This window comes from Brassica oleracea, chromosome C3 (genome assembly GCF_000695525.1).
Source record: "Brassica oleracea var. oleracea cultivar TO1000 chromosome C3, BOL, whole genome shotgun sequence".
Classification (NCBI taxonomy): domain Eukaryota; kingdom Viridiplantae; phylum Streptophyta; class Magnoliopsida; order Brassicales; family Brassicaceae; genus Brassica; species Brassica oleracea.
Window position 1 is genome coordinate 57,116,571 of NC_027750.1, and position 13,092 is coordinate 57,129,662.

Here is a 13,092-nt window from a genome sequence, read left to right on the forward strand (position 1 = left end):
AGTGTAAAAATGTTATATTCATTCAATCATTAAATTGGGAAACTGTATCTAAATGGAATTTGGATATTTTACACTTTTCCAACATATGAATTATTGGAATTTGAAAAAAAAAAAGCAAAACAAAATTTTCCAAATCCATAAATTAGGTGAACTGATGCCAATGTTTTATTCAAATTTTATCAGTCGATTTTAAACAAGTCCAATAATTTGCTTTGGCGTGGACTGTGGAGTATCAAATTATCACGGATCTTAACTATTTGGTTCAGTTAAACAATACCCGCTTCAGATTTTTCGGTTTGGATCCATCGTATAGATCAGATTAAACCGACTAGAACAACTGCCATATAAAAGTTAGAAACCACCTCAGTCGATTAAGTGGATGATTGGTAAGTGCTGTAGCTTTATATTTTTTGCTGTAGAATTTAATCTGTAGATTTATTTGCTGTATTTTTCTTTGTTGTAGATTTCTAAAACACTAATTTTTTGCTCTGGAAATAAAGCTCTCTACAGCCATATTTTGATTTTGCTGTGAGCTTTTTAAGGAAATCAAAACTCGATTGGTTGAAATATATAGCTCTAGACTAAATTTTGGCTGTCCAGAGCATCTACAGTCCCAACCAATCATCCCCTAGGCATCTTCTTGCCTGGAAACTTTTGGAGCTTCCAACGGTCAATCGATTTGTACCTCTTGAAATTAGATCAGAATATATCCTCGAAGGCACATCTTGGAAACCCTAATTGATTCCTTAGCTTTGGGAGATTCGATTAATTGCGATTATCGATTAGGTTTTTATAAGGAATGAAGCATTCGAAGGAGCCGTTTGAAGCAGGGATCGAGGAGGAGCAAGAGGAACCGCCGCTGGAATCTTCCGTTAGCGGCGGCGGCGGAGGAGGAGGCGGAAATGACGACGGTCTAGTTGAAATCGACCGGACTCCGGAAGAGAGTGAGAGAGATGTAAGTGTTCGCCGTCAGAACAAAGAAGTCTAAAACCTCATCCGTTGTTGCTGAAGGGAAGAGAAAAGATGAAGATGAAGATGAAGATGAAGAAGAAGAGGAAGAGAATATGGAAGTTGAGCCTGAGCTAACCAAATACCCAACTACTGCTGATCCTGCAAAGATGACCACAATGCAGTGAGTGTTTTATTATTCTCAGCTTAACCAAAATCTGAGGGTGATGATGTTTGTGGAGATTCTCTTCAGGGTCATCTTCTCGCAGTTCACTGAGGATCAGATGAGCAGATATGAATCTTTCAGGAGATCTGCACTTCAAAAAGGAAACATGAGGAAAGGTAATGACACTCGAAATGATGTTTATGTTGCGTTAAAACATGAACCGCTTAGCTTTGTGTGTTTCTTGGATGCAGTTATTACAGGGAGTCAGAAGATTAGTATGCGAATAACAATAGTTACGTGTGGTATCGCAAAGATGTTTGTTGGTGAACTTGTGGAAACAGGTAAAGACCGGCGTAAATTTCAGTTTTTAACGTATAACTAGTGGGCATGATCGTTTTACTAATAACTAGGGTCGGTTCGTCCTACGGACGGGATATACTTTACTTGTAATCAAGATTATTATCGTTTATATGATTTGTGTCTCTCTCTCTCTCTCTCTCTCTCTCTCTCTCTCTCTCTCTCTCTACGGGCGTGTTAGTAACAAAAATACATAAATATATCAGTTTAAAGAGTATTTCAAAATGTTTAGCTTACTTAAAATTTAAGGTGATATTAACTTTTATTGTATATGTTTTATTATTCTTTTTATAGATCATGTCCATCTTAATATTAAAATGTTCATGAATACATATTTTCTTTGTTTATTCTACTGTATTTATGATAATTTTGATAATAAATAAAATAATTTTTAATACAAAAATCTTAGATTATATTTTCTCTTATGAATATTTTTAAAATTTATGTCTTTGATATTATATTATTAATTATGTGCTAAAATATTATTTTAGGTTGATGTCAAATGAAACATTATTTTCATATATATATATATATATATATATTTGAAACTATTTCTTTTCATATCGTTGTTTAGTTATTTTTATCCGAAATAGGAGGTGCGGTTGGACAAATTTTCTTTCAAATATGTCAACGCTGTGATTGTTTTTTTATTAGGCTAGCAGGTGTTATTTGCCGAGAAGAGAGTATATATATGTTATGGGAAGTTGGTGTTCTAAATAAGGCATAAGTTAGTGTTCGGACAAAACTAGAACGCTTCAATTTCATGTAAGAACATTTTTAGTATTCCACACTCAGATCATTCGTCCACCGTCCTCATTTTATTGTGATATATACAAACTCAAACTTAGAAGTACAATAAGAAAAATGTATTCTATGTATATATCAAAACTTAGCCAATTTTGGAGACACAGAAGCAACCAAGTTAAATAGAATTCACAGTCCAGTAGTCGGTATGGAAAAGATGTAATTGAAATATAATCACAAATCACAATCATTCATACTCACATAGAATTCTATATCCATAAGTGTCTGCACTAACTGTTGTATCCTTGAGATCAGGGCCAACAACCTTTTAGGGAGCCACATTAATGAAAAATCAACACCAAGATGTTGGAAATTATTATGAGATAAAGATAAATAGATCTTTTAAAAAAAAGGTTCACTAAAAAAAGCTATCTCTCCTCTTCTATCGTCGTCCTCTTTTCTCTTCTTCTTTGTTTATTCTGTTTCTCATCTCATTTTTTTCTGTTTCTTATCACTTTTCTGTCACAATCCTTTAAGTACAACCATGAGCTTAACAAATCTTTTTTCATCACATTTTTGTATTGTTTATTAAGAGAAATTAACTGATGATTTTGTTGGAAGAAAACCTTGATATTTATAATAGGGAATTAATATAAAGGAATGAATGAAGGGATTCATTTAATGTGAGATTGTGTGAGAAGTAGAGAGTAGGTATTAATGCGAATGTTAATGAAGATGCATGAACCAAGTTAATTTTCATAACGGCGTCAAATTAAAGAAGACTATTCGGCTTCCGACTGACATTGATCGAAATCGTTCGTCACCGGTGAAACTGATGGATTTCTATCGACAGTTGACTGAACGGAAATTGTTGCTCGACGGCCACTTTCCCTAAATTTCGTATACAGTTTTTTTAGAGAAGTTGTATTTGGACCGTAGTAAACATAAAACTCATTAAACTCAAGAATTAATGAAACATTGACTTTTGATTGACTGTGACACGTGTCATCACCACACTCCGAATTAGTGACATGTAATCTGATGTGGATGGCCTAGAAGTGAAGGAAACCCTTTCTTTATATATATAGATTAGGAATATATGTATTATGATTTAAACATCATGATAACTTATTCTTTATATTCTTAATCATTTTAGTTTTCTTCGATTTCTATTTCGATATACGTCTTCTTAACACAAAGGAAAGCTATAAAACTATGAGACCATAAGAGCATAATTACATATCAAATATTCGACACAATAAAGTAAAGTAAAAATGTGAACTTTTGGTCTCTCATAATCTACTTTGTATTTTTGAACCATAAACATGAATTAACTTACCAAAAAATAATTAAAACACACAAAATCCAAATAAGAACAAAATAAATAAAAATTAAATAAAAACTAAAGTTCGATGATAATTTTGAAGAATTAAAAAAAAAACGAATTGAGATAATGACAATATTTCATTGGTTTACTTGATCAATATATACGTTGACTTATCTTAATATTTCATAAGTTTACTTTTAATTAAAAAGAAACAATAGATAATGATAGTTTTACTATTAAAGCTAATTTATGGTTAATTATATAATGATTAATCTAATTATTTATTAAAAATATATTTACTTTTAGCCGTTTTAGAAACTAAACCATTAAAGACATTTTCATAACATGATTACATAGGCAATTCTCTAAATTTAATATCAAAGCATATTTTCTTATAGATTAAACTGTAATAAAACATACAAGTAAAATAACTACCGAAATAATTCAGAATACCAAATTCATAATTCAAAATTTCATGTAGTAAAACCGATTTTCTCTTAGTATTTCAGACTCAAAAAAAGAAGAAAAACATAGAACTCCAACTATAAAAACAAATATCAAAAGTACATAAATATAGATGTCAAAAACTATAATTGAGACAACTTGGAATGAATGAGAAAATTGAAACTATAGAATTTAAAACATCTTACATCATATGAAAAAAGAATTGGTCCTAACTTTATAAAAATAATTATAATTGTAATTCCAATTAGAAAGTTTGAAATAATTATGTTATTTAAATTAATAAATTAATGATTTAAGCTAAAAACTAATAAAAATCTTGTGAAAGTTAAAATAATTATAATCATAATTCCAATTAGCAATTTTGAAATATTTATATTATTTAAATTAACAAATTGATGATTTAATCTAAAAACTAATAAGAATATGACAAATAAACAAAATTAGCTAAAATCATGGAGAATGTGACAAATTAGCAAAATCACTTCATAAATAATAGTATAGATATTTGTAAAAGCTCGCTCTCTTAATCGACCAATTGTGTTTGAAGCTCGAGTTGTAATGGGGGAGAGGAACGACTTCGGACCTATCAGACCATGCCATATCAGAGAGTCGTACCAGATGTTGGACCCAATTTCGGTCAGTATGATAATGGGCCACTATCGAGGATGTGGGCTGCAAAGAGTCAAAGCCCATAGCGAGTATACGAGCTCGAAACAGAGATTTCGAGGGCCCAGAGATCGCGGAGACGTTACAAAGATCACGGTGTCGACCCACTATAAAGAAAGAGGAACGGACATGAAGAATGGGACGTTGAAAACCCTAGAAAGAGTTATACCCACACTTCGGCCTTGTTTTCATCGATCTTTAGATCTTTTCTCTTAGCAATCTCGTTGTAACATTCGATCTTATTTTACTCATTGTATTCAATCTCCTTCATCAATAAAAGTCCATTTTTTCCCACCGAAAACTGATTATATCGTTGTGTTCTAAAGATATCGTTTCCTAGATCATTTATGTTCTCCTGATTAAACTCCCGATCACTATCAAATTCTTAGTGTAAATTTTAGGATCTATATTTTGGCGCCGACTGTGGGGAAGATAAACGAAAAACATCTTTGCTAAAGAAACCGATCTAAGTTTCCTAATCGCGACTATGGATCCCAATCAAACTATCGGAACCACGCCATCAGGAATCGATGACGTCGATCCTATCGGATCCAACTCGAGAACCGACACCTTACCCGTAGGACCAACAGGCGCCGATGGGACGACTGGGACGACCCATACACAATGAATCCCTCCAATCAGAACTTCGAACCAAGAGCGATCATCAGTCCACGATCGATCCTCGCCACCAGATCGAACAAGAGCTCGAGTCTGGAATTGCCCCCGAGAAAGGCAGGCCGCCGACGACCTAATCCGACCTCAATCGTCTAGACCTATATCTCCGAACCCGCTTCAGAGAATGGTCTTGTCATTAATCGACGAAGCTCGCAACCAAAAGGCCGCCTATCGCGCCATGGCCGAGCGGGAACTCGCAGAGCATCGAGCTAACGCTCGAGAGAGACACCAATCGCCTCCTGATCCATTAAGAGAAACGCTAAATCCTTAAAACGTCGGAGCCTTCAGTACTCCAGAAATCTCGAGCGCCCGATCTGGATGCTACATGGGAGAGAACTCGCAACGACCTCCGCAGCAGAGCATGCCGCAGTGAAGCCTGAGTTACAGCGGGTTGGACGAAATAGACACCGGGATACAAGCCCAAAGAAGTACTCCGATCCAATCGCAAAATAGATATATGGAAAGAACCGGGGAGCCTAGATATCGAATGCCACCTCCGGGAAACCTAACCTCCAAGAATCGAACTCCATCAGCTCCCAGAACCGCCCAGCAAACGGGATTCGGTGAACCAATAGGACAAGCTCGTGGTTATGACACCCGAAGACCTATCGACGCAGATCCTTAAAGAGAAGATCTAGAAAACCCGAGCGAAACCGGAACGTTCCAGAATTATATCGAAAGAAACGATGCCGAGCTCAAAAGAATACACGCCATCGTCAATAAGGAAACGAGCTCCGCTCCAGACATAGATATGGTCATTGAGGAAACGAGGAGAACCCCATTCACGAACCGAATCACCAGCGTAAGGCTACACCATGTCAGAAAACTCAAATTTACCGAGTACGCAGGGAACACAGATCCGAAAGCCCGCGTATGAGCCTTTCAACTAGCGATATCAAGAGCGCACCTCAACGACGACAAAGCCGGCTATTGCCGCTCCTTTGCCGAAAATCTCACCGGGGCCGCTCTTGAATGTTTTGCATGCCTCGAAGAAAACTCAATCGACAATTTCACCCAGCTAGTACCCATGTTCCTCAAACAGTACTCGGTTTTCATAGAAACAAAGTCACCGAGACAGACCTTTGTAATCTCAAGCAAGCACCTTTCGAACCATTGAGACAATACATAAACAAATTCAGGGAGATCAAAACCAAGATCTCGCACCCGAACGAAATCGTAGCCCTGGCGGCGTTAAAAAACGGCATTTGGTTCTCATCCAAGTTCAGGGAAGAGATGGCAGTACGGGCACCAATCTCATTAGACGATGCCCTACATCGAGCTTCATGCTACCCACGAAGAGGAGGTCGCAGCCTTGAAGGAACAGTACAGCGCAAACAAAAATAACATCGCCAAAAAGAACACTGCTCCTAAAGAACCAGCAACGAAAGGGCAACACTCGTATGCTATAAACAATTCTCCACAAAACAAAACGTCTACATATGACACCAGCAAACACTGCACATTCCACGACTGGAAAGGTCATTAGATTGAGGAATGCCGAGCGGCACTTCGCAGTCAAAGCGAAAACAAAAAGACCATCGAGGATACCGAAGAAGAAGAAGAAGAGCCGGCGACCCCAAGATCTAATCGAAAAACTAAAGTCTCTTCGAATAAAAGAAGCAGAGAAACCGAGCCAGAGTCTCCCAGCTCTCCCCCCCCCCCGAAGAAAAGAGTCTGCAGATCTCGTGGGGACTAGAAAATCATACACCTGACAGAGTCAAGAAACAAACCAAAGGAAAAATATCCATCGACATTACGATAATAGTCCGAACACAAGAGAATCTCAACGAATCTACTCCTCCTCCCAGCATTACTCGGTACAACCCAAACATGGGGTCTCCCTTCAGAAAAATCCCCAACTTCAAACGAAAGCAGAAGATGGCCAGAATCCGCGAACTGCTAGAAAGACTGAGTGCCCCACGAATTCAGAAGAAAGACAGCATGTGAACCCTTAATCGCAACCTGTCTGGGGAACAAAGACTATACCAACCAACGCTTACCAAAAGATGGAACATTCTGATAAACCACAAAGGCAAACAATGAATCGACTTTATCTACGGAGGCTCCAAATTTTGCAACTCGGTTAACTCCATCAAGGCATACCAACGAAGAGCCGAAAAAGCGTAGGATTCAGAGAGCCCTTATCATGTACCGACCACGAAATCACTTTCACCGAAAACGAGACCGCAGATCTTGACCAACCACACGACGACGCTCTCGTAATACGACTCGATGTCGGCAGCTGCGAACTATCTCGAGTAATGATCGACACCGGAAGCTCGGCTGATGGCCTCTTCTACGACGCTTTTAAAAGAATGGGATTCACCAAAGCACTCCTAAAGCAAGAACGGACCCGATTCGGGTTCGCAGGAGAAACCACCTACTCCCTCGGGTCAATCGAGCTCGCTGTAACTGCCAGAGAAATCAGGAAAATCGTAGAATTCATCGTGATAGACCATCCGGCCCCATTCAAGCAATCCTTGGAAGGCCCTGACTATACATCATGAAGGCAGTTCTCTCAACCTACCACCAATGCCTGAAATTCCCGACTCCGAAAGGAATCAAAACCATTAGAGGCAGTCAGAAGAGCTCCAGAACGTGGTACCTTGCGAGCTTCAAAGATATCGAGCAACACTCTTAATCAGGCGACCAAGACCAACAGCGAGCGTACACACGTACACGAACCACCGAACAAAAGACCATATCCCCGGGTAAATAATCGAACTACATTATGACTTGATCCCTCGCCGAGGGTACGTAGGCAACTCACGACACGAGTTCAGTCACCCACCAATTACGCAACTCGAAGGATACACGTCGACCTCGAATCGATAAACAAGCTTCCCTCCTTATCTCAATTTTGTAACAAACCAAAAACCAACCTTTTAAAAAAATTTGGTTCTTACACTTCGCAGTTCGAGCTCGTTAGATCTCTTATATCCGAAAAATCGCAATATTCTTAAACGGTTGACTGTAAACCAGGACCTTGATCAAGTTTTTGGTTACAGCCAGCCCCGCCAACAAGCGCGACAAAACAAATTAACAAAATCTTTTGTTACATCAAACGTACATCGATAGAAGTACCTACGACAAATCGACAGACGGCCTTAAAAGAATGGCCTTGCGTAAACGTAAAAATTACGACAAACAGCTCAAAAACCCCCACAAATCCTTTCTTTATTAAAAAGATAAAGCAACAGAAACAAATGGGAAAGCGAAAATAAAAGTCAAATCCCTAAAACTACACCTCAACGTCGAATTCACCATCCTCGAACTGGCCACCTGCGTGCTTCGTCCTATCACCCGTGTCATCCATCCCATAAGGAACTTTAGCAAAGAAATTTTCTGGCAGATCCTCTGTAATCTGAGGCAGATCAAGCTTCTCAATGGATAAATCCGAAACCGCCATCACATCGAGCTCCGACACGAGCTCCAACCCGAGCTCGACCTCTTTCGTTTGAAGACGCAACAATTCATTCGAGGCCAAAAGATTGTTGTTCATGAACTCCTTCAGGAGATTTATATTTGCCATTACCTCCCTAAGACGAGCTTCGCAATAAGTTTCAGTCTTCTTCTTCTCCCACTTCTCCTTCAGAGATATCAACACATCCAAGTAACTATCCGCCAGAGTCTTTTTAGCATCATAAGTTGTGCGACGAAAATCATCAGAGAACTTATTAGCAGAAGATTCGACCTTTTCTTCCAGAAAGGAAACTTGCTCGAGAGCCGACTTCCTCTCGTTACTCACGACTCGCAGACGAGCCTCAAGCGAAGCAGCCTGATTCCCCAGCTTCTCAGCAGAGGCCAGTTGAGCAGCATTAGCAAGCTCTCGAGCCTGAGCCATCTTCAGACCAAGTTTTAGCTCCCGAACGACCTTATTTATTTCATAAAGCTCGTTAGAACGCAGAACATCCTACAGGCGCTTATCTAAAGTCGCTGCGAACTCGTTATTAGCCTCCATAGCCTGGAACATAACAAGTCAGCACCAACAAAACAAACCAAAGATTCAAAAGCAGCAAATATCAAATAAGACAACCATAGCGTGAGCGACAGCCATCTTCACATAAGCCTCACGCTTCGTCATATTTCGCAAAGAAGAAAGCGGACACCCAGTAGGTTTGAAATGCCTCACCAAGTGAGCAACGCTATCCGGATCCTCCGTGATAAGATAATCCTTGGAGTGAGAAAACTGTCAATGAAACGGTTTAGCGACAGCCGTCTCACCCAAAACACCAAGACGATGGTCCGAACCATTCGTTTTAGCCTTCTTCGGAGGACGATCACGCCCCTCCGAACCAGTTGGGCTACTCGAGGTAACACGAGCAGTAGACTTGTCACCCTCGAGGTCCTTTCCCTCTTGGGTCAAAGCCCGCGAAAGTCTGGTCTCCGGATCGGATGCATTCCGCATTAACACTACCAGCTCGAGTTCGTATCCTTTCGGAGTCACGAGGGGTTGTTCTTCTTGATGCCATGTCATCCTGACAAGTAAGAACAAAGAATCTAGCGGAGTACCGTGGTAAACCCTAAATAAAGACCAAGGCATCACCGTATCTCAACGACCTGAGTAAAAGAATCTCGAAGGCTAAGGAAGCAAACATTTTTCGAAGGTCGTATTTATCCATTTAAGATACTCAAAAACTCGCAATCGAAGATCGCGGAAAACAAAAATACAAAATACAAAAAGATATCAATTAAAAGAGATTAACTAGAATTGGATCCTTCGGGAATAGACGACCCCCCCCCGACTTGATCCACTGAATCTTCTGAAACTTGAGGATGAGATCGATCAATCCAACACGGCGGCCAAAGCAACAAGACCTTCACAGCCCCCCTCCATTTCATTCAAACGAGCAAGCTCGGCGTCCACGGTTAGGCCCCCATCCTTAAGCTCGTTCATGTTGGCAATCACCTCTTGCAAATGGATCTCACCGGACACTCTTTCTTCTTGCTCATCCATTTCTCCTTCAAGGATTGGAGAATCTCTCGGTATCGCTCTGCGATATCACGACGAGCAATACGAGAAGCATGACGAATATCCCGACCCCCCTCGACCTCAAGCGCCGCTATTCTGGCCTTCTGAGCAATGACCTGGGTCGTAAGAGCCTCGTTCTCTTGGCGAGTCCTCTTCCAATCATCAGTTAAAGCCTCGGTCTTCTCAGCATTCCTCTTTCCCTCGCGTTTGGTGGCTTCGAGCTCCTCCGAAAGCCTCTTGATCTCGGAACCAATGCTCTCGATCTCCTTATCATTCTGGGAAGCCTCGACGCGATCTTCCATCACCACAACGTACTCGTTCAAGGCTTCCATTACCTAAATGGCAAACGGAGTGAGTACCTCAAAGCGCCTTTCAAAATAAAAAGAAAGCAAAGAACAAACCTTAGAGCTCGCGACCGCAACCTTGGCATAAGCTTCCTTCTCATCCGAAGAAGCAAGGGACGGGAGACGGCAGCCTGCAGATCTCATGCGACCAGCAAGAGAAATCAAGTCGCCTCGGGCCGCGAACAAAGAAACGTCGCTTTCGGAAACAAGCCTAGAACGGGATGGACCGGGTGGGGCGGCCTTCGACGATCAACGTCGCTTACGGGTCGCAGCAACGGTCTCATCTTCCGAACCAAGGCTCAACGAGATAGGAGACTGCCTCTCCTCCAAAGCACCTTCATCGTCGGAGTCTCGAATCGAGATCAAAGAAGGTCTATCAGAAGCTCGGCTCCTCGATGCCGACCCAGAGGCACGAAACGACGACCTCCACGAGCTGCCAAACCAATCGATCTGAAGACTGAGCTTGAGCAGAAGAAGTCGCAATGACTTCCCGAGAATGATCAGTCTCGTCCTCAGAACCCCCTACAACCGATGGGGCCCTGTTGGTCCCTTCTGGCATGGCGAAAGCGGCTCGAGTCCGAGACTGGTCAAACCTAGACCCGTTCAAACGATCTCTCTGAAAGACTCCGATCAGACCAAGAATCTGGTCTGACATCAAAGAACTCCCGGAAGGAGCTGAAATAATCAAAGAAAAAAACTAGGAATTGAGTCCCCAATTCCCCAAAGAGAATGATTGACACTCAGATTAAAAGAAACTAACTGATATTCTCAGCCCAATTCCGGGGAAGTCGAGAGAAATCAAAATCGCCCACATACGCTCGATCCACCTTGAAAATGAAAAACTGCTCGCGCCACTTCTCATCGCGATAGGGGACGTCCTCGATGACGTGGCGATCCGGGCGCGGAGACACGAGGAAGGTACCAGGATTTTGCTTGTTCCTCTTCACCAAAACGAGGTGTCGGAACTCACCGAGGCCGAAAGAAAGACCTTCTTCCCTAGCCCTAACCAAGAACGCAATAAGGTGCCTAAGAAAATTCGGGAGGATTTGAGTAAACGATAATCCAAGTTCCGCCAGAATCTCGAGCACATGCTCCGGAATCGGGAAGGTAAGACTGCAAGAATGAAAGAAAGAAAGATAGGCTCTGCAATACCCTCCCCATACGGTTTCGGGAGTCTCAGTCGCGCCAGCCAAATCCAGAACGACGATACGATCAACCCCATACACCTTGTAGAGATCCTCAAGATCATCGGTCGTAGTCGTCGGACGAGGAAAACTGAACGATGAAGACATCTCAAATTCAACGATCAAGAAATCTTAGAGCAAAAGTAAAAGAAAGATGAAGAAAAAGAATCAGAGTTGAAACGAAAAAGAAATCCCTCACGTATTTATAACCATCCTAACGGCTCTATCATCATTCTCGAGAAAGATAATGATGACCTAGGCCTCACCATGGAGGCGGCTGATATAGCCGTTACGCGTAAAAGAAAAAAAAAATGCGCCAAACAACGGTTTTTCAAAATCCATCAAACCAAAATCGCATCGGTTATCAAACGATGAAACCCGAGTTAATAACTAACCGCCTCTTTTCTTTTTGGTCAAATCAAAAGAGACTGGGGGACAAATGTTGGACCCAATTTTGGTCAATATGATAATGGGCCACGATCGAGGATGTGGGCCGCAAAGAGCCGAAGCCCATAGCGAGTATACGAGCTCGAGACGGAGATTTCGAGGGCCCAGAGATCGCGGAGACGTTACGAAAATCACGGTGTCGACCCACTATAAAGAAAGAGGAACGGACATGAAGAATGAGACGTTGAAAACCCTAGAAAGAGCTATTCCCACACGTCAACCTTGTTTTCATCGATCTTTAGATCTTTTCTCTTAGCGATCTCGTTGTAATATTCGATCTTATTTTACTCATTGTATTCAATCTCCTTCATCAATAAAAGTCCATTTTTGCATACCGGAAATTGATTATATCGTTGTGTTCTAAAGATATCGTTGCTTACATCATTATTAAACTCCCGGACCGAAAACTAAACCTCGAAGGCAAAGTGCCTAAAAGATCAGTTCCACGCCTCTTCTGCTAGACAGAACAGAGAACTTGTTTTAGTCCCAAGATCGTTTTGGCTTTTATGTCCTGCTAATCTGGTTTACTATTTGATTTCGGGTTTTCAGTTTCATATCATCTGGAAATCAAATAATATCAGTTGTAATTGGTTCAAGTTTAAAAATACTGGTTTATTTGGTTAATTTTGGTTAACTAGAAAGTTGTGATTCGATTTTGGTTTAAACTTTTCTCTTTTTTTTAGCCCATTCTGTTTTTCCGTTTACTCGAATCTTGCAAGATGAATTTCAGTTTATATGTTTCGTAGACATTATTGTAAAACGTGACAATCAGAAATGGGTCTATTGTCAAATTGGTA

General features: G+C 40.8%; 1 pseudogene; it reads left to right on the plus strand.

The window, feature by feature from the left end:
* Window positions 1-799: 799 nt before the first annotated feature.
* On the plus strand, window positions 800-12,756 carry LOC106331029 (annotated as a pseudogene).
* The last annotated feature ends 336 nt before the right edge of the window (window positions 12,757-13,092 follow it).